The 25,423-nt window shown below is 41.9% G+C and overlaps 1 protein-coding gene across 4 annotated transcripts in view; it reads left to right on the forward strand.

The window, feature by feature from the left end:
* The first annotated feature begins 1,977 nt into the window (after positions 1-1,977).
* SOCS6 (suppressor of cytokine signaling 6) overlaps positions 1,978-25,423 on the forward strand; it is a 43,339-nt gene continuing 19,893 nt past the window's right edge. The window contains exons 1-2 of one of the 4 annotated variants that reach the window (XM_016933877.4): positions 2,009-2,216; positions 3,758-3,865. The gene's annotated coding sequence lies outside the window, so the exon portion shown is untranslated. Of the gene's footprint in view, positions 2,217-2,829; positions 3,009-3,757; positions 3,866-25,423 lie in introns of those variants that run through there. The other 3 variants (XM_001151286.7, XM_063795855.1, XM_054672157.2) reach the window with 3 other exon arrangements.

Raw genomic sequence — 25,423 nt, forward strand, 5'->3', positions numbered from 1 at the left:
AGCTGAATGCAAGGCCAGACTCACGAAGTTTTATTACCTACATTAGGCCCCTAGTGGTTTTTGTGCATTATTTCATGTAATCTTACAACTATTTGACATAATTAATATCGAGCCCCCTCACTCACCCTTTACAAAAGTAGAAACTGAGGTTCCAACTGAGAAACTTGTTTGAGGTCACACAGCTGTATGACCTGTCAAAACTGTGCTTCTGCACCAGCTCTGCCAGACTCAGAACCCCAGGGTCTTAACCATACATTTAAGTGTCTCCTAGAAGAGTCAACACTTCCCCATCCTGCACAGCCCCATTGCTGCGTGAAAGGCTCACTAACCCCCTGCTGCACAGCTCCTACTGGTTGTCATTTTAGAAAAAATAGGGAGACACTGGAACCCCGAGGCAGTAGGATTGAAACGTTTGCTTTTCTTTTTTTTTTTTTTTGAGACGGCATCTTCCTCTGTCACCCAGGCTGGAGTGCAGTGGTGCGATCTCGGCTTACTGCAACCTCCGCCTCCCGGGTTCAAACGATTCTCCTGCCTCAGCCTCCTGAGTAGCTGGGATTACAGGCAGCTGCCACCATGCCCAGCTACTTTTTGTATTTTTAGTAGAGATGGGGTTTCACTGTGTTGGCCAGGCAGGTCTCGATCTCCTGATCTTGTGATCCGCCCGCCTCGGCCTCCCAAAGTGCTGGGATTACAGGCATGAGCCACCGTTAATTACTGTTTGTTGTGTTTCCCACTAACTTCTCTGACAATTCTATTTCAACCTACATTCTCCAATCACTGTAATTAGATATTTGAGAATTGTGTTGCATTTCAATCACGGTAACAATAATGGTAGTATTTTATTAATAAATTCAAGTAAAAACTGAAGATGACAATGATAGTGTATGATACATGACATCAACTTTGCATCACCTAAAGATCCAACTTTTCTGTTATGAATCTAGATTTCTTGGGGAAATCTAGATTGTATATTGGACATAGGAATTAAGATTACTGGACTTGAACTTTTTTGTAACTAACAACTTTATTGAGATATAATTCGGGTACCAACTCATACCTGAACAACTTTTTAGACTTTTTTTCTAGCCCTTTTTTCTCTGTACTTTCGGTTTTCTTTTAAAAAGGTCCATACTATTCAAGAAACACAACTTTTAAAGTCCACAATAATTCTCGTTAGATTTTAATAATATTTATCTCCCCCCAAGCTTTATTGAAATACTAATGATACTCATTTTTTTAACCACTTTTCATCGTAAGAGAAATACAAATTTTCCTATTGATTCTTATGGACAAAAATCAAGTTTTTGTGGTACTGCTATACATTAGTAGTATGTTCAGCCAGTTTCCAAAGAAATTAGTTAAGATCCCAACATGCAACTTGTATACCACACTACCTTGGAATTCGGCGGCACAAACAACTATTCCTTGTACAAAACCTCCCTGAAAACGACTAAATGGAAAAGTAGATGGCTTGAAACAAGGAATGTTTGGTTTTTTAAAAAGCATTTTTCACAATTTAGTCGAGGTGTGGGGAGGGTTTCCCCACTTGTGGCTCTGCACAGCGTGCGCGCGCGTCTGTCCTGGGGTCCCCTCCCTGCGGGGACGAGGCCGGGGTCCCCGCGCGAGCCCAGCGGACCTGGGCAGTGCGGGGGTCCGACCGCCCGCCACAGGGGGACAGGGACCGCAGCCGCCAAATCCGCGGGGCCGGGGGCCGAGGAGACTTTCCTCTCCGCGTTAGCCGGGGCCACCCCCGCCAGAGGGAAAGCACCAAAGGAAAAACCAGGACAGGGACTCTGGGGGCGGGAGGAGCGGCCGCCTGCAGGCACCAGCGGAGGGGCGCGGGGGTGGGGGAAGGGATCAGGGCTCCGCGCTCCGTCCGCCCCACGACCCCGACCCGGCGCCCCTCCCCTCGGAACCCCCACTTAGTGCCCGGCCCCCGCCCCGCCCCGCCCCGCCCCGCCCCGCCCCGCGCGGCCCCCGGCCTCAGCCCCGCGCGCCCCGACGCCCCGCCTGCGCCGCGGGCCCGAGTAGTGGGCGCGGGGCGGCCCGCTCGGCTCCTCCGCACCCGCTCCGCGCTCGGGCCGAGGCGCCGCGGCCGCGCGCCCCTCCTGGAGGAGGAGGAGGAAGGAGGCGGGAGGAGGAGTTGCCGAGAGGAGAAGGCGAGCGCGGCAGTCGCGCCGGCGCTGGGCGAGGAAGCGGAGCCGGGCCGCCTCCGGGTAAGCGTCCGGGGAGCTCGGGCGGGAGGCAGGGGCAGGGCTTCGCCGTCCGCCTCCGGCTCGCCCGCGGTCCGGGGCACCGTCCGCGGGGCTGGTTTTCGCCTCGGAGTGCAGGGGGCGGATCCGGCGCGGGCCGGGCCAGGGAGGCCGCCGGGCGCGGGGCTGCAGCGGCGGGTCTGGGTCAGCGCGAGGCCCTGCGCCGTCTCGGCGGGTGCGCGGGCGGGGGCCAGGGCCGGGGAACGGGGGCCGGGGCCAGTCCCGGGAGCGGGGACGCGGAAACCGGGGAGCCGGGGCCGGGGCGCGGCGGCCCCTGAAGGGCCGAGGCCTGCGCGGCCGCGGGCGGCTCTTCTCGACCCCTCGGCCTCTTCGGCCGCGGCGCGCCGGCCTGGGCCGCCGCCTTTGTTGCCCGCAGCTCGCCGGGGAGAGGCCGGGGCTCCGCGAGGCCTGGGCAGCGGCGCGGGGCCTGCGCGGCTCTGCGCCCCGGCCGGGTCCCTCCTCGGACCTCCGCGGGCTCGGGCTCGGGCTCGGGCTCGGGGTCGGGGCGCGGCGAGGCCGCAGGCGCGAGGGCGGGCCTGGGGCGCGGCGCTGGGACTCGGGGACGCCCCCGCCCCACCGCGAGGTCGCGCCGGCGCTGGTGGAGGTGCAGGCCGGGGCTGCTCTGCGGCTGAAGGTGCCGCCGGCCGGCCGCGCACTCACCCGGGTGTAGGGACGGGACGATTGTGGAATTTAAACCGCTCCTGGGACCGACACGGGCCTGAATTTTCAGTTTGCTTCTGGAGTTGGCAACTTCAGGTACACCCTTGTGGCTCACGGAGCAGAATTATGGACGTTTCTCAGGGGCAGATCCTGGCACAAAACTTGGGATGTGTGCAGTAGTGTGTGTGCCAACTTAACGTTCAGTTGGAATGTGAAATTGGGGTTCCCATCCCCACTGTTTGGAATGAAGGGCCAGGTGGGAATATGTGGCGGGACTCAGTCTTCCGGTAGCAAAATAAATAATGTTGAATTCATTTCAACAAATGTTTCTGCAACGTCTGCCCGGATAAGGCAGCATGCACTGTGCATGAGGACAGAGAACACAGCAATGACAGAAATAACGTGAAGTACACACTGAACGTCTCCCAGAGACATTTTAAATTTACTGTGTTCCTTGGGATAAAGATACATTTGGAATCAAACAAAAGTAAACGTTCTACTTCAAGATAAAATATCTGACATCTTCTCAACCACTGAAGGTAGCGATTTATCTTGACGTGTTTTTAACCAACTACCACAACATTAAATCCATTTAGCTTACTTGAATGAACGAATCTTAATTGTAATATTTAATGCTGTGGACAGCCTTACTTAAAAACACGAATGGCATTGCTCACCAGGTTTCACAAAAACCGGAAAAAAAGTCTGTAATACTTTTCCGTGGGCTTTCTAATTTCTCCTCCTAGTGGGTTTTGTGCACGCGTGGATATGGTAAGGTCTAGGATCCATTCAGCTCTAAATTAAATATGTGGCCTTAACCCTTTTGTTCAAACACCCTCCCTAAGCCTGCCTTGGTGCCTTGGAGGAACCTGGTTCGTGGACAGTGGATTTGATAAGGATTCCTAGAAGAACTTCTATCTGGAGTTTGGCCAGAGTTTTCCGCTTGTGCCTGGGTAAGGGTCAGCCAGGTATTCACCCGAATCTATACTTTTTTAGAACTCCATTCAGCATCTCTTTTGAAACACTGTTTCTCTCTTACCTTTATCGTTATCTTCTAAATTACCCTCTAAATTGGTAGTCTTGCCCCTTTCTCTTCAGCAGGGCCTCCCACCCAAGCGCACACCCTCGGGTCATCCCATGACCCCCTCTCTTGGTGGCCCCCCCCCCCCCCCCCCCCCCCGCAGGGAGTGGCAGGGAAGGAATTTGAGAGCCATTGACTGGGCGTAGGGTGGAAAATGGTGCTGTACTGACTGGGTTTCTAGTCATTTTGCCTTCCAGTGTTTTTCTTCATTCTTGCATTAGAACTGGAAAAGGTGTTCTTTTTAATGGCCCCCCTTTTTTTTTAGGAAACAGAAAGCAAGTATCTTCTTTTTTGTTTTTCCTCTGTCACCCAGAGTGGAGTGCAGTGGTGCAATCATGGCTCACTGCAGCCTTGAACTCCTGGGCTCAAGTGATCCACCTCCCTCAGCCTCCTGAGTAGCTTGGACCACAGACATGTGCCACCACACCTGGCTGATTGTTTTTTGGAGAGGTGGGGTCTTGCTGTGTTGCCGAGGCTGGTCTCAAACTCTAGGCCTCAAGATCCTCTCACCTCAGCCTCCCAAAGCCCTGGGATTACAGGCACGAACCACCACACCCAGCCTGCAAGTGTCCTCTTAAGCCTTCTTGTGTAACTACACTCCTTAGAGAAAAATCTTGCTAGTTTTCTCCATTATGGCCAGTTTTCAGGAAACTTTTGGGTTATTGATCATATCTTTTATTTTGCTCATAGAGGTGTGATCTTATTTAAAAGTCCAAACATATAGATGGTCCCCAATTTTGGACTTTTTGACTTTTTGATGGAGCAAAAACGATACACATTTAGTATGCACTTCGACTTACATCCAGATAAACCCACTGTGAGTTTTGACTTTAAGATATTTTCAATTTATCATGGGCTTATTGGGACTCAATTATTGTTATTCTCTTAAAAATATGCACTCATGACCTCTTCCAATTCTGGAAATTATATTTACATCTGTGGTGCCGAAGTACTTTTGTAAAATTATTCATTTTACAAGGGAGAAATTCCAAATACTAGTATATGTCATAAAAATGAGAAACTTTCTTATATGGCTAGATTGATAGAAATAATTGTTCAGCTGTTAAAAGAGGAACAACGTAAGATGTGTTTGATATTGTTTTGAAGTGAAATTGTCATTAATGTTTTTATGGGTAATTTATTATGCTGTTTGGCGTGTTGGTTTAGCTAGTAAGTCGTGATGGCTTTAGGACTGAGGACACAGTTTACTTAAACTGATTTCAGGTCTTTACCCACCCATACAAACCTTACATTTTACTTCGTTGGGGCAGTTGTTTTTAGGTGGTCGTTGGTCTTGATGTTTCGAGAACAGACATACTTAGATAAAGTCACGTAAGATTTCAGTTCTCACCTTGCACACTCTGGACATGTTGGGGCATCCATTTACCCGCTCTGTCACGTTGAACACGTTCTGTATGCCCTCTGAGTCTTATCTGGGGCTAAAGTGGGGACAGTAATTTATCTCACAGTTATAATGAATATGTATTTATGGTAACATCCAAACTCTTGTTTTGTTTTGAGACGGGGATCTCGCTCTGGTTGCCCAGGCTGGAGTGCAGTGGCACGGTTAGGACTCACTGCAGCCTCAACCTCCCAGGCTCAAGCGATCTTCTTGCCTCAGCACCCCCTCCGCCAGTTGTTGGGACCACAAGTGCATGCCACCATGCCCAGCTGATTTTTTTTAATTTTTGGTAGAGATGGGGTCTCCTTATGTTGCCCAGTTGGTCTTGAAATCATGGGCTCAAGTGATCCTCCCACCTTTGCCTCCCAAAGTGTTGGGATTGCAGGCATGAGCCACTGTGCCCAGCCAAAGATCCAAACTCTTCCTCATCGACTATAACATTTCTGCCTAGTTCTGAAATGTGTTTTCATTTCTCCCTAATTCTCATCTTGAGCAACCATCTCTGCCTTACCAGGGTTCTGCCCTAGCCTTTCCGTTCCTCAACAATCTAAGCTGCTTCCTGCTCCGCCACCTTTGACACAGTAGTTCTGTTTGCCTACAGTGTCCTTCGGTGGCTCCTGTGGTTGGTTCATTCTCAGATCTTAATGCCAGTGGCACCACCTCAGAGCATCACCACCTCAGAGAAGACTTCCTTGACTACCTTACGGCTCCTTCAGTAATCCCAAGTAATTGACTTGTGTGGTTCCTTCATAACCTCTATTATTGTCTGTAATTACTTTGTTTACTTGTTTCTGCTGTTCCCCCGCCTCCCCCCCCCCCCCCCAAATAAGTTCTATGAGGGCAGAATGTCTACTGTGGTCCTTCTTTTCTGTGTCCCTGACACATCCCAGGGGGCCTGGCCACTGAGTAGGAGGGGTGTGGGTATACAGAAAGTACTTGCGGTTTTCATGTTGTTATCTACACCTTAAAGGCAGAGACGTGCTGTGTACATGTTAGAAAGTTGTTGGTATTTCATGTCGTTTGTCCTTTTCTGAGCTGGTCTGCTTGCCTGGCTGAGTAAATCATAGCACTAATAAAACCAAAGTCCTTATCATTACATGGCCCCAACAGCCCCACAGAGAGACAACTGTCACTGCCTGTAGAGCTATGATGTGTGTCTGAGTGACTCAAGTACCAGACTGACTGGCAGTGTAGACGCCCAGATCTCTTTCACTTCTGGAAGTATAGTCATGTATAGTGTATAGAAAGTCACCATCCCAAAACCCATTTCTCCTGCTTACATAGCTTAGTAAAGTGAAACCTCAGTTATCTGAAACCTCCTGGTATCCTCAGTTTTCTGGTGTAGAATTAAGCCAGAAGGAAAAACTCCTTTGGAATTAGAAAAGCCAGAGACTTAGAAGCCCTCCATGCTAACTAAGGAAGACAGTCTCTCGTGGGGATGCAGATCTAGGTTTGAATTTCAGCACTTCAATTTTATAGGGTAGATTAAAACAAAAAAAAAACTTAGGTTTTTGTTCCTTTGCGTATATAATAATGATGATGTTTCTCTCAGAGCTGGTGTCATAATGGAATGAGATAGCCGGGCGCGGTGGCTCGCGCCTGTAATCCCACCGCTTTGCGGGGCTGAGGCGGGTGGAGCAGGAGGTCAGGAGTTCGAGACCAGCCTGGCCAACGTAGTGAAACCCCGTCTCTACTAAAAATACAAAAATTAGCTGGGCATGGTGGCACACACCTGTAGTCCCAGCTACTCGGGAGGCTGAGACAGGAGAATTGCTTGAACCTGGGAGGTGGAGGTTGTGGTGAGCCGAGATTGTGCCACTGCACTCCAGCCTGGGCAACAGAGCGAGACTCCGTTTAAAAAAAAAAAAAAAAGAAAGAAAATGGAATGAGATAATGCATGTTAGTGTATTAAGTGCCTGAAATATAACAAGTGCTAATACTTTAGTATTCTACTCCTTTATCTGACTGCTTTTGACTAGTCAGATTATGTTTTAAAGTAATAGTAATAATTCCTATTTAAAGTAATTATTACTATTAATATTATTACTATTAATTCTTTTCTGTGTCCCTGACACATCCCAGGGGGCCTGGCCACTGAGTAGGAGTCCGTTTTTCTTGTCAGTTTTTTTTGTTGTTGTTCTTTGGAGGGGAGTTCCCTCGATTTTTCTTTTATTGGATGTTTACTTTTTGGCTGTGGGAGTTTTGTTTTCTAACTGTTCTCCTCACCCCCTCTTTTATAATATATAACAATGGTAATAATTCCTATTTAAAGTAATTATTACTATTAATTTAAAACATAATCTGACTAGTCAAAAGTAGTATTCTGATTAATCAGCCACACCTGTGTTAGACTTGAGTGTTTTTGTTAAGGAAGCCTAATGTGGGAAAAGGGTTTGAGACCAAAGGAGCAAGAGAAATGGAAATGAAAGCAGTAAGTGAATGGGCACCTTCAGAAGGATTGCTAGTGCAAGCTGCTAGACTGGTAAGGATTACAGGTGGTCACAGTGTTAGCAGCAATTGCCTGACCTGGCTGTGGGGTCATTGCAGTTCATTGGTGGGAGACCGAGAACAAAAAAGATGCCGCACTTGCCTTCTCTGCAGAGCCTTCTGCTCTGATTATGTTTGTTCTGATACTGTTTTATCACTCCTAACAGCGAACACACTAAAATACTTTCTAAAATTGTTAAAAGGGCATCACACTTGGAGACTGGGGAGTGATGATTATCTTATTTTCCATAGCATCGGACTCTTGAGTATAGAGAAGAAAAGAAAGAAGACAGGATATATCTGAAGGCCTGGAAGGCAGGCAGTAATCTGAACATCAGTAAGTCCTAATGGTGTCATTATGCCATCCTGAAATTTTCCAGCAGATAAATTTGGTCATCTGGAGAGGCATCCATTTATATACAGCAGTTTGTGACAGTCTGAGATTATACTTAATATACACACTTGCGCTTAAAATACCTTTTTGAAGACAGGAATGTATGGCTCCTATTAGATAAGATTTCCATCAAAAACAATTTCAATAGTTCAGTGTTAATCTTTAGACAAGGTATTTTTACCCAGCGCTCTGGGTAGCCGATTATTTGGTGCTGTTTATGGTGGCACTTACAGTGATTTTTGTGGTACACATTGTTCTGACCATATCAATAATATGCTAGATGGTTGAAGCAGCTGGGTTAGCATGCTTTGAAAGTCAGATGAATTCTTACTGGTAGATTTTTACTGTATCTGTATGTTACTTGTTTAAAGTTTGTTGTGATGTGTATAATAATGGTGTTTGTTTTTAAAGCTTAATTTTGGTTTTCAGTAATGTATTACCATCCCTCAGACAATAGTCATTTTTGTTTGTTGACATTGCTTTTAAAGTTAAAAAAGAAAAGTGACATATTTAGGAAATAACATTATTGCCAAATATCACAGACTGGCAGAAAATGTAAGCAAATACCAGTGCAGAGAATTTCAGTAGGATTTTAGTGATTTTATACATTTGCAGCAGAATTACTGCATTTTAGAGCTGGAAGGAACTGCTCTGATGATAGATTATCTTCGTCCTTGCGCAGATGAGGAAATTGGGTCTACGCAGGGTGGCATCTGCCCAGAGTCACACACCACATTAGTAGTCGATTTCAGAGTGGACTCTGGTGTAGGCAGCCCTTCTTGCTGTTGATGCTTAAGGTTTTAATTTAATCCTGGGAACTGGGGAATTTGGATTTGTGTCTTCCTGGAGGATGTTAGAGTTGAGCTGGCTCTTGCAGGGTGACGTGTGTTTGATTGGAGAAAGATACAGAAGGCAGGAACAGTATCTAAAACAGCACGAATCACAGGAGCCTCTACCGTCAACTTAGAAATTCTTTTCTCCTTCCCAAGTGGGGTTCCTTGTTTTCAGTTCCTTAGTTTACCTCCTTGATATGATGAAGCTCATCCTCCTAGTGACTTCCTGTGAAAGGTGATGGGGAAGATGATACTTTTTTTTTGAGCCTTGTGTGTCAGAAAATGTCTGTGTTCTAAGTATTTGGTGTATGCCTGGCTGTGTATAAAATTTCAGGTTAATATTTTAGTTCAGATCAAATAAGTTATTTGGCAGTGACAAATTAACTCTGAAATCTCAGTGCATGAATAGAGGTCTGTGTCTTGCTTTCACAAAGTCTGCTGTGGACGCCGCCTCCCTTGGCCTCTTCCTTTGGGTCCAAACTGCTTTCACCTACAGTTCCTGTCTGTTGTCCCCATGGCGGATGTGGGTGTATCTGCAGGTCGCACGCTGGTCACCATAGGCCAGAACCAGGCCTAGTCCCTGCAAGAATTCCAGACGCGTGCAAGGGCACAAGGAGAGTCATTGAACTGTCAGTGGGGGTCATAGTTGTAAGTGTGTTTCCTCTTGGAATATTGCAGGCATTGCTCCGTTGTCGTCCGGTTTTCAGTGTTACTGTTAAGTCACATGCCGCCAGTTTCCCAGGCAGTTGTAAGCCATTTCTTTTCCCCCTGGAAGCTTTTGGGGGACTTTTGTGTCATTGCCTAAATACTAACATTTTACCATGGTGGGTCTGGTGATTGTTCTTTTCTACTTTGGATGTGCTGAGCATTCCACAGAGCTTTTCAGTCTATAAACTTGTGTTTTTCAGCTCTAGGAAAACTATTAAAATGACTTTTATAATTTCTTCCCTTTCATTTTCTCATTTTCTTTCTTTTTTTTTTTTTCTGTCTTAAGCTCTTCTTCATTGGACATAGGAACTCCTAAATCCGTCTACTTATTTTCTTAGCTTTTTTCTCCATTTTTCTTGTCAGTTTGTTGTTGTTGTTGTTGTTCTTCTTTGGAGGGGAGTTCCCTCAATTTTTCTTTTATTGAATGTTTACTTTTTGGCTGTGGGAGTTTTGTTTTCTAACTGTTCTCCTCACCCCCTCTTTTTTAAACAAATAGCATCCGCCTCTCAGTTCAGATTTGTGAAACCTTTTCTCAGGCTGGTTTTTCGTTGTCTTCCTTTCCAGCAGTCTTAGATTTTGGTTTACTCCAGTTTGTTTTAGCCACTTAACACTGTTGTCATCTGCCATAATTCGCTTTGTGATTTTCTTCGTTCCTGTTTTTGGGGAATGATGGAGATAAAGAAGTGTATGTTTAATCAGGAGGGTTTTTTTTTCCTTGTTTTAAACAGTTTTTGTTTGTTTTGCTAGCATCAGTGAATATTAAACCCTTCGTTTTTGGGGAAAACCAGATCTATTTTTTTCTTTAAATAAGGGTAGTGTTTTCAGTTAGTGCTCTCATGAAGCCACATCTGTGTCACTGAGTTCAATTAACTTAGTCGATGAAATGCCTGCTGATCTGTAGTGGGTGGTAACATAATTATTTTAATTTGGACTATTTTAAAAGCATCAAGAGATCGCATCTTTGGGAACCCACAATAAATGGTTACTTTTGGCAATCAGATTATTGTTTTATAATACAAGTAATCTTTTCATTTTGTAAGATTTTTATATTATTTGCTTAATAGGGATATATTATTAAATTGAATAATTATTGCTTTCCAAGATTCCCTTCAGCGCTAATGATCAATGAATGAAGTTTATGTTGGCTCTTAATGTACATTTAATAACAAATTTCATGTGGATTACTTTTTGTTCCCCAAATCTGCTATTTAAAACTCCGTTCTTCATTTGGATGTACTTTAGAAATGGGGAAAAGATTATTTTAACTGAAAACTCAAATTCTCTACTGCAAATTGAATGACAAAATCTTGTATGTTCTATGTGAAAGCATTTGAATAATGGGCAAATTGCTCTTTAAATTAGAGCTTTTGTGTTGATCTGAAGGCTCTGAGAGCAGTCATAACAGTTGTGTTATTTTTCAGTTAGTTTTACATGCATGTTGCCTTTCACAAGTTAGATATTTTTGCTTTAGTAGTTCATTACATTTAAGATATTTTAATATATAAACAAATTACTTTTGATCTTAAAAAAAGCAATGAAGAAACTATTAAAACACTTTGCTACAGTACAGAATAAAAACAAAACATCTTTGTTCATAATTTGTCAAATTCTGAAAGAATCTTACCTACTTGGTAGTTTATAATTCATGAGGTCATTCTTTTTCATAGACAATTAATGTGGTGAGATTTTTAGGGAATTTGCTATATTTTTAGTTAAAATAATTTTGTTTACATTAAAATGTTAAATAATTGTTTTTTAATTTGTCATTGTCAGCTATGATCATATATAGGTGAATGGTATTAAAATAACTATATATAAGATAGTATTTTACATTTATCATTCTGGAGGTCAGGATGTATTATATATATATCAGAAAGTATTACAATAGCTGTTTCTAAGCCACCAACTGTAACTATACCTTAGTCAATAAGGTTGCAGATGTGGACATCATTAAGGATCTTACTAGTAGTAAGTTGCGGTGCTGTCTTTTCAGTGTGCAAATGATTTCCATTATCAATGTTGCCCAGGTCTCCACTGATTTAGAGTTAAGATACCTATATTAATTTGTTGAAAAGTGTCATAGTTATTTCATAGGAGTCTCAGGCCTGATACACACAGTGGTAAAGATAAAAGGCTGATTTATTTCTTGTGATGTGTTTCCAACACCAACAACCACTTCTTCAGTGTGGAAACTGAGTGTCCAGGCTGGGTGCGGTGGCTCACACCTGTAATCCCAATACTTTGGGAGGCCGAGGTGGGTGGATCACTTGAGGTCAGGAGTTCGAGACCAGCCTGACCAACGTGGCAAAACCCCGTGTCTACTAAAAATACAAAAATTAGCCAGGCACGGTGGCACATGCTGTAATCCCAGCTACTTGGGAGGCTGGAAGGAGAATCGCTTGAACCCGGGGGGCGGAGCTTGCAGCGAGCCAAGATCATGCCATTGCACTCCAGCCTGGGCAACAAGAGCGACCCTCCGTCTTAAAAACAAAAAAAGAAAACTGAGTCCAACATTTCAGTGAATTCAGACCCTACCCAGAGTAAGTACAGTCCCCACAGGCAACGGGCTGAGTCCCATAAGACTGCCCCGTCCTCAGATGCCAGTCACAAGTCCCAGGCCTCTCATACTTCTGACCGACTGGCTACAAATCAGGGGTTCCCACTACCTCCTCAGATTAGATAATTTGCTGGATAAAACTCAGGAAAACATTATTATTAAGGGCACAACTCAGCAGCAGCCCAGTAGAAGAGGTGCACGGAGCAAGCACGGGGGGACGTGGAGCTTCTGTGCCCTCCTAGGGTGGCCTTCTGCCCAGCTCACCCTTGTGTGCGCAGGGTCCCCAAATCTTGTAGTTAGAGTTTCTGTAGAACTCAATCTCTAATCCTTTCCTTTTCTCTTCATTTCTCTTCAGGATAGGGACGGGGGGTCGGGGCTGAAAGTTCCACACTCTAGGCACTGGGTCTCTGGGTGACCAGCCCCATCCAGAGGCCATCTAGGAGGGCTGCTTTTAATCACAGCGTTAGCATTAACAGTTGTGATTGAAAGGGGCTTGTTTTGAACAATAAAAAATATTTCTATCTCAGGAAATCCCAAAGATATAGGAACTGTGCCAGGAACTAGAGACAAAGATGAAATATGTCTTATATCACATTTCTTTGAATTGGTTAAGTGCAAATAAGACAACAAAAAATAATATAACCATTTATATAACACTTGTGTTAGGTGTTATAAATAATCTAGAGATGATTTAAAGTATGGGGAGGATGTACATAGGTTATATGCAAATACTATGACGTTTTATATAAGGGACTTGAGCATTCATAGCTTCTGTTATTCCTGGAGCCAATCCCCCATGAATACCGAGGGATGACCGTATACGTATAAAGACAGTGATGAATTGGCGTATATGTGTACTACTTTTTAAATGCAACTTGTTAAAATCTGAATTAAAAAATTAAGGAGAGGTGTGCAGTCATTTAATCAATTCTTTATTTTTTTTTTTTCCTTAAGACTTAGTCACTCTCTCGCCCAAGCTGGAGTGCAGTGGCATGATCTTGACTCACTGCAACCTCTGTCTCCTGGGTTCAGGTGATTCTCCTGCCTCAGACTCCCAAGTAGCTGGGATTACAGGCACCCACCACCACACCTGGTTAGTTTTTGTATTTTTTTAGTAGAGACAAAGTTTCACCATGTGGGCCAGGCTAGTCTCGAACACCTGACCTCAAGTGACCTGCCAGCCTCAGCCTCCCAAAGTGCTGGGATTACAGGTGTGAGCCACCGCGCCCAGCCTCATTAATCAATTCTTATAAGCCAACACAAAAAGCATTTTTACGTGATTGACGTTATGAATATTTGTTTCATATTCAGTTTAATAATTGAATAAGAATGCATTGAATACAATTACAGTGAAGGATGCTTAGAAATGCTCATGGGAAAGTTGTTCATTGCTGGTTAGATATCTAAGTCTGTACATATTTTTATTTTCATTGAGTCAGAAGCTTTTAGAACTGGACATGATTTAGAGATTATCATGTATTTTATATGGAGATTCACTTAGTATCCCCCCGGAAATTTAAGCTAGTGCTACTCCATATTTTTGTGTCAATAGCCTATAAAGTAGGAGTGAATCACTTGAAAATTTATTAGAACTTTTGTTGTAAATATAAATTTATTCTTAATTTAAGTTTAAATTATTTGGCAACTTTAAGTTCATTTTTCTTAATTTGGCTATATTTAACTTTTTTTAATCTACCTTTGTAGCCATGCAGTGTTCCTATTGCATTTCAATTAGAGGTTACTGTGGTAAGAGCTAAGGGCCCTGAAAGAAGTCAAAGCAACTGTATTCCATTTATTATGCAAATGTAATTCTGTTTTTATGTAGTTGTAAATATTTATTATGTTTGAATGCAGTTGCCGACAAGTGTGAAATGTCTGAGATTTTTGCCTTCAACACAGGCTCAAAGGCAGGCTCACCAGTTAGCCAGCTACCAGTTGGATGCTGGCAGAAGACATAAGACTCTTGGGTCAGAGATAAAGGACCTTATTACAGTAGTAGCCAGAGTGTCAGCATCTGTCCCAGTTTGCTGAGACCTGTTGAGAATAGAATGGGGCAGGGGAAAGAAAGCAAGGAAACTTATTAGGAGGTATTGCCATAATGCAGGAGAAAGAGGATGGTAGCTTGGACTAGTATAGTGGCAAAAAGTAGTTGGATTCTGCATATGTTTTGGAGGTAGCTGAAATTGGGATTTCATGACATACTGGATGAGGAATGAGAGAAAGAAAGGAGCCAAGGGTGATTCTGAATGTTCTGATCTGATCATTGGAAGAATGTAGAGTAGCCGGAAATGGAAGTAGGATAGAGAAGATTTAAACCTGCAAGTGGGGCTGGTGTGGGGGTGGGGTGGGAAACAACCCGAGTTTAGTTTTGAACTTGTGAAGTTTCAGATATCTGCAAGACATCAAAGTGGCAGTGTCCTGAAGGGAGCTGAATATAACTGGTCTGTAAATGAAGAGAGAGAATTTGGGAGTGTAGGGCACATCGATGCTATACAGTGTCATGAGCATGAGTGAAATCACAGGTGGAGAAGAGGGGACCAAAGTCTTGAGTGCTGGGGCACTCCTGTTAAGACTCCAGAGGGAAACTAGCAAAGGAGTCAGACTGAGGGACCGTGAGAGTGTGGTGTGCTTAGCAAAGAGGTAAAATGATATGAAAGGAAAAGGAGTGGTCAGTGGTCACACAGTGCCTCTAAGATTAGGACTGTGAACTCACGCTAGGCAAAGGCTGCTCTGTGCGATGATTGGTAGAGAAGGCTTTGGTGTGGGTGTCAGAGAAGATTGGAGAGGAATCGTGGGCATCAGTAGACTCAGTTCTCCTAAGGCATTTTGCTGCAAAGGGAATCAGAGAGATGGGGCTGCAGCTGGTGAGGAAGGTGGGGTCCCCACAAGTTTGTTTATATATGAGAAATAACATTTTCAGGAATGAGCCAGTGGAGTGGGGAAATTGTTGGGAGATTAAGTGTGCCAGCTGACGGTGGGGGCCCTTGAGCAAGGTAGCAGAATGGAGTAGATGGAAACATGGTGCTGAGTAGGTAGATGGGAGCCGAGTCCAAGGTCTTCTGATGTCGTTCCTTTTCTCGGTGAAATAGGAAGTTGGGCCATCTGCTGCGATATTAAATGAGGGAGTGTTCCAGGGGTAATGGGAGTGTTCCAGGGGTGGAGAAAAGAGAGGGAAGGTGTGAAATGGTAGGCCGGGAAGGAGAAGAATGGACCAGGGAAAAGTAGTTTGATTTCCAGACAGCATTAAGGACCCACCTGCGGGTCATGGCCTTGACTACAAAGTGAGACCCATCAGACCAGTTCTCTTTTTCTCCAGCCTTATTTAGCTCTATGGGTGCAGGCATGACATAAGCGGAGTTGCATTTACTAATAAGGTTTTACCAAGAGAGTTTTTCAGGAGAGTAGTGGAAGGGAATAGAAGTATACACAAGGAAATGATTACAGTGATGAATTGTGGAATATAAGCTGAGTAGGAAGGGAAGAGGGTCTTGAAAAGCTGGTAGGCTTATCACTCTTGTCATTTAGACTTTGAATATTCAAGGCCGGTTCCTAACTGTATATATATATACACCAGTATAAAAAAAAATTTAAGTCAGATTTGCAAAAAGTTATTTTGAGCAGGTAAAGAGGAGGAGGCTGTCTAGGTTCTACCAAAGCCAAAGAATAATAGTTAAAAACAAAAAGCTACAAAAAAACCCAATAGTCTCATCTTTTGATTTATTTTTTGTTTGGCAGTCATGGTATAACTGAAAGCCAAGAAAAGGCCCTGCATTTTTAATGGATTTACTCAACCATTTCCTTTAAAAAAAGTAAGAACAAACAAGCTCACAGGTTTTATTCTTATAAAAACACTGCATGTTCATTATAGGATGTTTTGAAAATAATGTTTACAAAAATTCTGCCATCCAGTTAACAGTTCTGCTGTACTTTGTGGTCCAGTTTTCCTCCCTATTCTTTCTATGTAATTGAACCACATACATATAATTTTGTTTCCTGTGTTTTTGCACTTAACAAACGAACAATATGAATTTTCCCCTCATGTTATTTATAACTCTGTATAAATATCAATTTCACTGGTTCTCTAAAGTTCCATTGTGTAAATGTGCCAGGATTTTGTTTACTCATACTGTTGGAAATTAGGATGTTTCCAATTTTTTTAATTTAAATTTACTTTTTGTCATAAATAATGATCCAGGGAATATTTTTATGTTTTTTTCTTTAATATCTATAAAAACAGCATTATTGGGTCAAGGAGTATGGTTTTTTTCAGTTGCATATTGCCAAATTAATTTTTATGGCTGTATTAAGATCCTTCAGCTGGGCGCGGTGGCTCACACCTGTAATCCCAGCACTTTGGGAGGCTGAGTCAGGTGGATCATCTGAGGTCAGGAGTTTGACACCAGCCTGGCTAACGTGGTGAAACCCATGTCTATTAAAAATACAAAAATTAGCTGGGTGTGGTGGCATGTACTTGTATTTCCAGCTACAGGAGGCTGAGGCAGGAGAATCGCTTGAACCCGGGAAGCAGAGGTTGCTGTGAGCTGAGATTGCACTACTGCACTCCAGCCTGGGTGACAGACTGAGACTCTCAAAAAACTAATAATAATAAATTTTTTAAAAAAGACACTTTCAGGCAATCAATACAACCATTTAGAAAAATCTTTGCTGATTTGACTTTTGGAAAATCATATTGTTAATAGTTTAATTTGTATATCTCTGATTCTTGTGAGGGTTAATATTTTTCCATAAATGTGTTGAGTGAATTGGTTGTATGTGTGGAAAAATGTAAATCCTTACCTACCTCACACATAAATCAGTACTAGATTTAATCAAGGACTTAAATATGAAAACCAAAACTTCTTTACAGCAAATACAGGAGGATATATGATCTCAATGTCAGATGAATTTTTTTAAGACAATAGAAGGGGCAGATAGTAAAGGTAAACTGATAAATTTGACTAAAATAAAATGGAGAAACTTCTGATCCTCAGGTACTAGAAAAAGAATAAAAAGTCAAGATACAAGGTCAATGCAACAGTAAAGAAAAAAGAGAAAAGACACAGGATGATCTGTATGAACGGATACAGAATGATTTCTAGGGGTCTGAAGTTTACCTGCCATGTGATTAAATTTTTTTGTTCTCTATATTTAGCCACACACTTCAATCATCACTTTCCCGCAATCGGGGAAAAAAAACCTTTGCTTAAAAGCCAACCCATCTTACATTCCCACCAGCAGTGTATAAGGTTTCTGGTTTCTCTGCATCCCTGCCTTTGTCATGATATTGTCATGATAGTGGTTGTGCAGTGGTATCTTTTTGTGGCTTTAATTTACATTTTGAATGACTAATACTATTAAGCACCTTTTCGTGTGCTTATTAGCCATTTGTGTGTTGTCTTTGGTCAAAGGTTTGTTCACATCTTTTGCTCATTTAAAAAATTAGGTTTTATTTATATCTTGGTATCATCTCTTGTCAGTTATGATACACAGATATTCTAGCCTGTGGCTTAGAAGATATGATACACAGATATTTTCTTCTAGCCTGTGGCTTATCTTTCTTTTAATGGTTTGTTTTGAAACACAAACACTTTTAAATTTTAGTTATTAAATTTTAATGATGTTTAACTTAGCAGAGTTTTTCTCTTATATATTGTGCTTTTGGTATTGTGTCCAGGAACTCTTTGTCCAAACTAGAGTCACAAAGTTTTTTTAAAGAAGTTTTATAGTTTCATGGCCGAGCGCGGTGGCTCACGCCTGTAATCCCAGCAATTCGGGATGCCGAGGTGGGCGGATCTGAAGGTCAGGAGTTCGAGACCAGTCTGGCCAACATGGCGAAACCCAGTCTCTACTAAGAAAATACAAAAATTTGCCGGGCATGGTGGCATGCACCTGTAATCCCAGCTATTCGGGAGGCTGACGCAGGAGAATTGTTTGAAGCCGGGAGGTGGAGGTTGCAGTGAGCCGAGATCGCGCCACTGCACTCCAACCTGAGCAACAGAGCAAGACTCCGTCTCAAAAAGAAAAAAAAAAAAGTTTTATAGTTTCAGTTCATACATTTGGGTATATGATCCGTTTTGGCTTAATTCTTACCTATGGTGTGAAGTAAGGGTTTACATTTTTGTTTTTAGTTATTCAGTTGTCCCAGCACCATTTGTCAAGAAGACTTTCCTCATTGACTTGTCTTGGGACGTTTCTTGAAAATCAGTCGACTATAAACGTAAGGATTTATTTCCAGACTCCTTTATTCTGTGATGTGTATGCCAGTCTCTATGTCAGCAGCACACTGTCTTGATTCCTATAGTTTTATAAGCACTTTCGAAATTGGATAGTGTAACTTTGTTCTTTTTCAAAATTGCATTTCAATATAAATTTTAGGAATATTGTATCAATTAATATAAAAAAGAGCTTACTAAGCTTTTGATAGGGATTGTTTGAATCTGTAGATCAATTTTGGAAGAATTGCCATATTAATAATATTGAATCTTCCAGTTCAAAAACATGGAATCTCTAATTATTTAGAATCTCTATATTCTCTTAGCAGTGTTTTGTAGTTTTGACTGTATGAATCTTGTACTACATGTGTTAAATTTATTCCTCAGTCATTTTATATTTTGTGAACAGAATTGTTTTCTTAATTCACTTTTGGTGTGCTAGTCGTTTTATTGTTGCTAGGTTGGTAGGCTCGTAGGGTGGGTGTGTGGGGGTGTGTGTGTGTGTTGTGTGAGTTCCTTGGGTTTTTCTACGTATAAGATTTTGTCAGCTGGCCAGGCGTGGGGGCTTATGCCTATAATCTCAGCACTTTGGGAGGCCAAAGCTGGAGGATCGCTTGAGCCTAGGAGTTTAAGACCAGCCTGGGAAACATAGGGAGACCCTGTCTCTATTAAAAGTTAGCTAAGTGTGGTGGCATGCATCTGTAGTCCAAGCTCCTTGGAAGGCTGAGGCAAGAAGATTGGTTGAGCTCAGGAGGTCGAGGCTGCAGTGAGCTGTGATCATGCCACTGCACCCCAGCCTGGTGACAGAGTGACATCCTGTCACAAAAAAGCAGCCGAAGTGGGTGGATCACGAGGTCAGGAGATCAAGACCATCCTGGCCAACATGGTGAAACCCTGTCTTTACTAAGAATACAAAAAATTAGCTGGGTGTGGTGGCGCACGCTACTAGGGAGGCTACTGGGGAGGCTACTGGGAGCTGAGGCAGGAGAATCTCTTGAACCTGGGAGGCGGAGATTGCAGTGAGCTGAGATCGTGCCATTGCACTCCAGCCTGGTGACAGAGTGAGACTCCATCTCAAAAAAAAAAAAAAAAGAAAGAAAGCCAAAAACTAAGATTGTGTCAATTATGAATAAAGATGGTTATATTTCTTCCTTTCCAATTTGTATGCATTTTTTTTCTTGTTCCACTGGCTCAAACCTCCAGTACAGTATTGAGTAGAGGGGGTGAGCGCAAATGTCCTTGTCTTGCCCCCAGTCTTAGTGGCAAAGCATTCAGCCCTTCAGCATTAAGTATGATGTTAGCTGTAGGTTTTTCATAGTTGTCCTTAATTAGTTTGAGCAAGTTTCCTTCTGTTCTTAGCTTATAAAAAGTTTTTATCATCAATAGATGTTGTCAGTGCCTTTCTGCAACTATTAAGATGATCATGTGTGTTTTTTTCCATCTTTATTAGTATGCTGTAGTGCATCAATTGGTTATTGATGTTAAACCAACCTGGATAAATCTCATTTGGTCAAGGTATATAATGCTTTTTATATGTTGCTGAATTCAGTTTGCTGATGTTTTGTTAAGAAGTTTTGGCCAAGCATGGTGGCTTACGCCTGTAATCCCAACACTTTGGGAGGTCTAGGCAGGAGGACTCTTTGAGCCCAGGAGTTCTAGACAAGCTTGGGCAACATAGGGAGACCCCAGCTTTACAAAAAATAAAAAAATTAGCCAGGTGTGCTGGTGCGTGCCTGTAGTCCCAGCTATTTGGGAGGCCATGATGGGAGGATCACTTGAGCCTGAAGATGGAGGCTGCAGCGAGCCATGATTGCATCACTGCACTCCAGCCTGGGCAACAGAATGAGACCCTGTCTCTAAAAATAATAAAGAATTTTTCTATCAGTGTTCATGATGGATATTGATTTGTAGTTTTCTTGTGATGTCTTTGCCTTTGTTATCAGGGTAATACTGGCCTCACAGAATGGCTTGTGAAGTGTTCCTTTCTTCTCTATTAGCTGAAAGAGTTTGTGAAGATTTGTATTAATTGTTTAAATCTTTAGTGGAATTTACCAGTGAAGCCACCCGAGCCTGACCTTTCTTTATAGGAAGGTTTTTAATTATCAATTCATTCTTTACTCGTTATAGGTCTATTTAGATTCTCTGTTTCCTTTTGAGTCAGATTTGGTAATTTGTGTCTTTCTAGGATTTTGTCCATTTTCTCTTAAGTTTTCTAATTTGTTGGTAAAAGGTGATTTATAGTATTCCCATATAGTCCTTTAAATTTCCATAGGCTTGATAGTGATAGCCTTTCTTTCATTTCTGATTTTGCTAATTTATGTCTTCTCTCTTAATTTCTTTGTCAGTCTAGCCTAAAGCTTTGTCTGTTTTTTATCTTTTCAAATGACTCACTTTTGGTTTTATTTGTTTTTTCCCTCTTGTTTTTCTGTTTTCTATTTTATTAATTTCTACTCTAACATTTACTATTTTATTCTACTTTCATTGGGTTTAATTATTTTCTAATTTCTTAAGGGTGAAAGCTTAGGTTATTGATTTGAGACCTTTTTTGATATAGGCATTTAAAGCTGTACATTTTTTCCTAAGCACTACTTTAGCCACATCCCATAAATTTGTGTGTTTTGTTTTCATTCTGTTCAAAATATTTATTAACTTTTCCTTGTGATTTTTTAGTCTTTGGCCCATTGGTTATTTAGAAGTGTTTTGTTTCATTTAGAAATATGCGGTGTTTTTCCAGATTTATTTCTGTTGTAGATATATCATTAATTTACTTCCATTGTGGTCAGAGAACATACTTGGTATAATTATAGTATCAGTCTTTTTAAATTTATTGAGGCTTTTGGAGACAGTCTTGCTCTGTCACCCAGACTGGAGTGCAGTGGCGTAATCATGGACAAGACGCAGCCTCAACACTCCTGGGCTCAAGTGATCCTCCTGCCCCAGCTTCCCATGTAGCTGGGGCTACAGGCATGCACCACCATACCTGGCTAATTTTTTTTTTAATTTTTTGCAACAACTAGGTCTCACTATGCTGTCCAGGCTGGTTTTGAATTCCTGGGCTCATGTGATCCTCCTGCCTTTTCCTCCCAAAATTCTGGGATTACAGGTGTGAGTCACCACACCTGGCTATTGAGGCTTGTTGTGGTCTATCCGGAAAAATGAAGCCTTGAAAAAATATTAATTAGGTCAAGTTAGTTGATAGTGTTGAAGTATTATATACCTTGCTATTTCATCTTTATTTGTTCCATCATTTATGAAATTGGCTTTTTGAAATCTTCAGGTATTATTGTTGAATTGTCTGTGTCTCCTTTCAGTTCTCTCGGGCTTTGCTTTATGTATTTTGGGGTTTTATTAAGTGCATATGTGTTTACAATTGCTGTGTCTTCATTATGTATTGACCCTTTTATCATTTTGAAATGCCCCTTTTTGCCCCTGGTAATACTAAAAGTCTATTTTGTCTGATATTAATATTGCTCTTCTAGCTCTCATGATTATTATTTACATGGAAACTTTTTCCTGTCCTTTTTAAGTGGTTTGTGTCTTTATGTGCTAGGGGAATCTGTTGTAGCCAGCACATAGTTGTTTCTTTTTTAAAAAAGATTTAGTCTGACAATTTCTACTTTTTGAGTAGAGTGACATCAGCAAACTTTTTCTGTAAGGGTCAGATTTTAAATGTGTTAGGCTTTGCATGCTTTATGGCCTCTTAACAATGCAACTTTGTTGCAGTGAGAAAGCAGCCATAAAAGATATGTAACAAAGTAGGAGTGGCTTTATTCCAAACTTTTATTTATGAACATTGAAATTTGAATTTCATATAATTTCCATTTGTCACTTTTTTGTTTTTTTATCATTAAATAATAAAAAAACTTTTTAGCTTATGAAATACACAAAAAGGATGATATGCTGAATTTTGCCTGTGAACTAAAGTTTGCTGACTCCTGGAGTAAGGGTTTATTAGTCCATTCACACTTAATGTGATTATCGATGCCATTGGATTTATGTTTGTCATTTTGCTATTCTTTTTAAAATTTATTTTTGTTTATTTGTTCCTCTGTTACTGCATTCTTTTGTGTTAAGTGCATATTTTTTGGTGTGCCAATTTAATTCCTCTCTTGACGTTTTATTTTTTAAATAATATTGTCTAAGTAATTTTATTTGTGATTGCTCCACAAATCACTCCATGTATCTTTACTTACCACAATCTGCTTCAAAATAATGCTACCTTAATACTGATAAAATACAGACACTTGGCTTCATGTCTCCTTTTCCTCCCCTAACTTTATGCCTTTATTTTTATTTTTATTTTTGAGACAAGAGTCTTGCTCTATTGCCTAGGCTGGAGTGCAGTGGCACGATCTCAGCTCACTGCAACTTCCACCTCCCAGGTTCAAGTGATTCTCCTACCTTGGCCTCCCGATTAGCTGGGATTACAGGCATGTGCCACCTCACCCAGCTAATTGTTTTGTGTTTTTAGTAGAGACAGGATTTCACCATGTTGGCCAGGCTGGTCTCGAACTCCTGACCTCAAGTGATCCTCCTGCCTCAGCCTCCCAGAATGCTGGGTTTACAGGCGTGAGCCACCACGCCCAGCCTGTGCTATTATTTACATAAATTACTATATGTTGTATGTTATAACCTCAACACTACTGTTAACAGTTATTAACTTAAACAATCTCATGCCCTTTGAAGAAGAAATGAAAAAAATATATTTATAGTATTTTAAATTGACGTACACACTTACCATTTCCAGTCGTCACCAAATGTGATGAATTCAAAGTACTAAAATGGTTGCTATTGACAGTTTAGTCCAGCTTCATAGTTACTTTTGGGGAAGGAGATTTATTGGCCTCCTCATTCCTTTTTTTAAAATATAGTTTTCATAAATGATTTTTTTTTTTTGAGACAGGGTCTCACTCTGTTGCCCAGGCTGGAGTGCAGTGGTGCAGTCACAGGTCGCTGCAGCCTTGACCTTCCTTTCCAGGCTTGGGTGATCCTTCCACCTCAGCCTCTTTAGTAGCTGGGACTATAGGTATTCGTCACCATGCCTGGCTAATTTTCTAATTTTTTGTGGGTTTTTTTTTTTTTTTTTTTTTTTTTGCAGAGACAGGATCTTCCTGTGTTGCCCAGGCTGGTCTTGAACTCCTGGGCTCAAGCAGTCTGCACACCTCGGCCTCCCAAAGTGCTAGGATTATAGGCGTGAGCCACCAAGCCCGGCCAACCACCTCATTCCATCATGCCAGAAGTGAATCCCCTAGGTATATACTGCTTTTATCCCCATTTTCACATGAGGAGACTGAGACATGGATGTCCAAGGTCATTAGGAAATAGTAGTTGCAATGTGGACTCTCGTCTCCCGTCTCCTGTCTATGCTCTTAATCATGAGGTTCTGTGTTGCCATGCCTGATGTTAAGTGAGTGCACATTCAAGTAACATGGCAGTTTCTGAATTATGCACCAAGGGTTCAGCACTTGTATCCATTCCTTGGTAACTTCTTTTGTGACTTTGGGCAAATTATTAAACTAAGGTTCAGTTTGCTCTTCTATAAAACGGAGATAAAAATAGTGTCTTCCAAGTAGAGCTCTTATGAGGATTCAAGAAGTTAAACATAACATTTGTTAGTGCATAACCTCCAAGTGAGTGGCGGTTGGAGCAGCAGCAGAAGTAGCAGCCTTAGTGTTAGAAAGCCTTCCCTCATTCCTCCTGGTCTGAGTTAGGTGTGGCTCTGAGTGCTGATGGCATTCTGAAATATGTTTCTCTTAGAGCACTTCTTACAGTCTCCTGTAGATGTTCCCCAATGTATTCTACACTAGAATCTAAGATCCTAGAAGGTAATGAGTTCATCTTTCATCCTTGTGTTTTTGCTATTGCTTGAAGAGGGAAGCAAAAGGCTGAAATGAGGCACTTGGAATGAGGCAAGGCATGAGGCTGATACTTTGCTTCATGAGATTAAAAGCGAGGAACAATTCCAACAGTTCGGGAAGGCTTATGGGAGATGGATTAAGGAAAGTTGTTTATACCTTTGGCCCTGAGAGCATCACGGACCTGCTTTTCATGATACCAAGTAACTGAAACACAGAGACAGGGTTTTTTACTTAGAGTGCCTTATTTTACCTTAAATTGTACCTGAACACTTGATGGGGTGGAGTGGTCATTTTGTAGTAATGTAAAATCGGCTCGATGGTTACAGAAAAGTCTAATACAGAAAATAAAAGTCAACTTCCTGATCCCTTTGACTGTTCACTAGAGATGTAATCACTCTTACTTGTATATTTTTTGAAACATTTACTATGCACTTTAGGCATATAAATATATATACAAATGAGATGATCTTTGCATTTAGTTTTATAGCTTCTTTCCCCAGTAATGTGTAGTGGACATCTCGCTTTATCTCTACAACATTCCCTTGTATTGATTATCATTTATTAAACTAGTCTGATGATTTTTTTTATGGTTATTGTTGCTTCCTGACATTTAGGTTCCACATTTTTGCCAAAATGAATTATGCAGTAAATGTTTCGTGTAGGGAAGTGAGCTCTAAAATCAGTTGTGTGACTTTAGGCAAGTTCCTTAACCTCTCTGTATCTCAGCTTCCCCATCTATACATTGAGAATATTAGTACTACTACTTTTGCTAGCTGCAAACATCTGTGTAGCCTAATATAAGCCAGACATTGTTTTAAAAACATCACATATATTAATGCATTTAAACCTCACAACTAGCCTGAGTGATGGGTGCTGATATGTCTAAGATCACAAAATTATTCAGTGGTGGAGCCAGAATATAGTACGTGAACTTACGCAGTCTGGTTCCACAGTGCACAGTACCAAACTTACAGGGTTA

Source organism: Pan troglodytes, chromosome 17, assembly GCF_028858775.2.
Source record: "Pan troglodytes isolate AG18354 chromosome 17, NHGRI_mPanTro3-v2.0_pri, whole genome shotgun sequence".
Lineage (NCBI taxonomy): Eukaryota > Metazoa > Chordata > Mammalia > Primates > Hominidae > Pan > Pan troglodytes.